This window comes from Lissotriton vulgaris, chromosome 2_1 (assembly GCF_964263255.1).
Source record: "Lissotriton vulgaris chromosome 2_1, aLisVul1.2, whole genome shotgun sequence".
In the NCBI taxonomy this organism is placed as follows: domain Eukaryota; kingdom Metazoa; phylum Chordata; class Amphibia; order Caudata; family Salamandridae; genus Lissotriton; species Lissotriton vulgaris.
In genome coordinates, this window is record NC_141687.1 from 1,436,466,923 (window position 1) to 1,436,470,499 (window position 3,577).

General features: G+C 44.8%; 1 pseudogene across 1 annotated transcript; it reads right to left on the bottom strand.

Moving 5' to 3' along the window:
* Nucleotides 1-2,253: 2,253 nt before the first annotated feature.
* Nucleotides 2,254-3,259, bottom strand: LOC147732716 (heterogeneous nuclear ribonucleoprotein A/B pseudogene; annotated as a pseudogene). Its single transcript, XR_015308682.1, has 2 exons — nt 2,643-3,259; nt 2,254-2,391 (listed from the first exon to the last, which is right to left on the bottom strand). The product of XR_015308682.1 is annotated as a heterogeneous nuclear ribonucleoprotein A/B pseudogene (transcript).
* Nucleotides 3,260-3,577: the final 318 nt, after the last annotated feature.

Below are 3,577 nucleotides of genomic sequence, written 5' to 3' on the forward strand. Positions count from 1 at the left end.
CGTTGCGTATGGAAATATGCCCTCACTGATCGAAGGGAGTCTGGTGCTGTGGTCACTGCCATAGACTTGGGGTGACTGCCATTCAGAACTCAGGACACAGTTACACATGTGAGATCGGCTTGTGTTGAACAGAGTTAGCAGCAGCACTTGTCGCAGGCCTTCCATATGGAAATATGCCTCACTGATCGAAGGGAGTCTGCTGCTGTGGTTGTCTCATGGAGTTGGGGTCACTGCCATTCAGGACTCAGGACACAGTTACACATGTGGGATCGGTTTGTGTTAAACAGGGTTAGTTGGCACCACGTGTCGCCAGTCTTCCACAGTGTAGGCCGGAGGCAGCGGTCAGCAAAGGCCCACAGGCACGTGACGTTGACTTGAGCTGCACAGATTGAGAGTATTAGGTCTTCTTAACCCATTATTGACTCTTACACAATTTGAGTCGCTACTAATCTTGAATTGTGAACCGTGCTAACCCCAGTGTAGGGCAGAGCCAGCATTCTGGATGGGCGTAAAACCACGTGGCGTTGAGTTGTGCTGCACAGTTAGTGGCACCTGGAGCACTCAAGATGTACGTACCCTGCAATGATACATGGTCACGGCGGGCAGCGCTGGGAGCAATGTCTTTTGTCTAATGAATTCTACCTTGATAGGGCCACTTGGCGATGACTTATGGTGCACTTGAAGCACACAGCGTGTGCGCAGCCTGCAATCATGCATGGTCTTTACGGGCTGCACAGGGAGGAATGTGTCTTGCGTACTGGACTACGTCATCTGCAATCGCCACTGCATCTGAATTGTGGGTTTGCATGGTGCTTGTGTGGAGGAGGCCCGCGGTCATGGAGGCAGCCACGTGCCAGGGTGAGGGCCGCCGCAACGGCAGACTTGTTGGTCTTCCAACAAGTGAACCACACCCAGGGCCTGGCCTATTTATTCATACTCCTACGCTGGAGTTGCGTACGTTGTACCAGCCTACTCTGCTTCTGCTTCCAGGGGGGGACAACACTGCTACATGACCGAGATCTTCCAAACTGCCTGACGTAACATGGTTGCGTCCACTGAGCACTATACTACAAGTATCAATAGTATATCTCCACATGGAGAGGTTTGTGCTTTGCATAGTGAGGTCTGTGCAGCACATCAGCGTTACACCTGGCATTGTGTGCATTATTATTGATGGGTAACTTGCCTCCTTCACACATACTTGGTTCCCAGATCTCCCAACATTCAGCTATTGTGTGGCTGAGGGGTCATGGTGTTTTGGGAAGGTCTGTTGTCCTGTTTTGCGCTGCCTCGTGGTAGTAGAGGGGTGGTTCGGGGGGGCAGTTATGGTGGTGGTGGTGCTGGGTGTTGTGGCCTTTCTGGGTGTCGGAGCTGAATGATCAGTAGCTCTATTATGTGTTGGTCTTTAGGTGTGGCTGTGAGTTGGGTCCAATTCACACAGTTGATAGTTGGCCTCTTTACACCAGTTAAAGGTTGAAGTTAATTTGTTACTGCTAACTCGGTTTATCGCCTGCTTTTTGGATCACATTGCAAATATGGCTGGCCGTTTAAAATATGGGGAAATGGTGTTTTCGTGTTTTTTTTGCACGGGAATGCCTACTTTGCATATCATTCGCGTTAGTTGTGGCTCCCGTTTGTGGCGATTTTATTTGCAGAAGGTATCGATGGAAAAGTGAGGAGATTTGACCAGGTTGAGAACGGGATGATAATTTAAAAACACAGAAAAAAAGATAGGTTTAATAAACTTACAATTAGAAATTAGTATTGAAAAACCCTTTAAAATTCACTGAAAAAAACATAGGTTTCAGGGACGTTATAGTCAGTTGGACATTTCACTCATAGAAAACCACAGAAATTCCCCTGTTATAGTTAGTTGAGCTAACTATAACTCGCGCCCCGCAATGCACTGCTGATGACGTCACATATTACATAATTCATGACATGGTCAGTGATATCACTGATGACATCACTGATGACATCTCAAATGACATCACTGATGACATCATCCACGTGAAAATCTGATGCACCTCATCAGACCCTAATATAAGACTTGATACACCCACTCTAAAATACCGACTGTAATTTTCGAAACCATGAACACACCAATACCATATCCATGGTATGGTGAATCAGAAGGCATGTAAAATATCTTACAATACATTAGATTCTAAAAGGTACCAACAAGTTCAGTAAAATTAACACTTCTGTTACAAGAAATGTATGCCACAAAACAATACAAGATAAAAAGGTGGAAAAGTGACACTGGTTCCCTAAGATGCATGTCATTCTGTACAACTGGAGTAATGCAGAGTCCATACTTCTCTCCAAGAGGCAGTCCCTAGATGAAGAGCTGCAGCTTTAAGCAGACCCTCAAATCAGTTTCAGTTTAACCTATTAATAAAATCATTAATTAATATCTTCCTTGCAAGACTGGCATTACACGCACACCTAAGACAAGTAAAGCTTTTGTTTAACACTTAAAAATAATTTCAGGGGAGTTTGTACAATGATACTTGCTTTTGTTCTTTTCAACAGGCCATAACATTTGTAGAAACTTTATTTTGGTACATAATCTTCTTATCCAGAATAGTCATTTACAAAACCTGTGCAGTCTCTGAAATACTGTGCATGCCACTGCATACCTGAAAAAGTTTGTTCAATATGGCTTGTAGTTACTCTGACTGCCACGCCTTGGAGCCTTTCCATAGGTTGTACTGCCCTGACTGTAAACATATCCTGGTCCATATCCATAATACCCATATCCAGTATAGTCATATCCTCCATATCCACCATAACCTTGCTGCCCATAGCCACCATATCATTGACTCCCATAGCCCTGGAACCAATAGTTGTTGTAACCTTGATTCCAATTTTGGCTCTGTGCTCCACCTCCTCTTCCACCTCGGCCGCTTCCTCCAAAACCACCACCGCTTCCACCACCGCCTCTGCCACCACCGAACTGTTGCTGCTGGCAAACTTCTTTCAGCTGCGCTACCTTAATTTCGCACTTGCTACCGCTAACATTGTGGAATATTTTTTCCATTATCTTCTTTACTGGCTCTTCTTCTTTGAACGTGATGAACACAAATCCCCTCCTTTTGTTTGTTTTCGGATCCATTGGGAGCTCAATTGCTTCAATCTCTCCAAAGTCACCAAAATATTCCCTGATCTTTTCTTCTGTTGCTTTCGGGTTGAGTCCACCAACAAAAATGTTCTTAACTGGATCTTTCTTCATTGCCATCGCCTTTTTGGGATCGATCACTCGCTCATCCAACCTGTGTTCCTTCTGTTCTAATACCTTGTCTACACTTGTAGCTTCTTTAAATAGAATAAAGCAAATCTCCTTGATTTTCCTGTGTTAGGGTCCATCTTGATGGTGCAATCCACTACTTCACTGTTAGACCTGACATCATTGGCTTGAGTCTCTCCTCCATTTTTTCTGTCTGCCTCCTATGTTTACGATGTTTTTGCTGGTATATCGCTCTGGGCACTGTGCCACTGCTGATCAGTGCCGCGGTGCAAGTGCTCCCTATGTTAAATTACTGTATTGATTGGATTCCATGTTTGGCTTATTTGG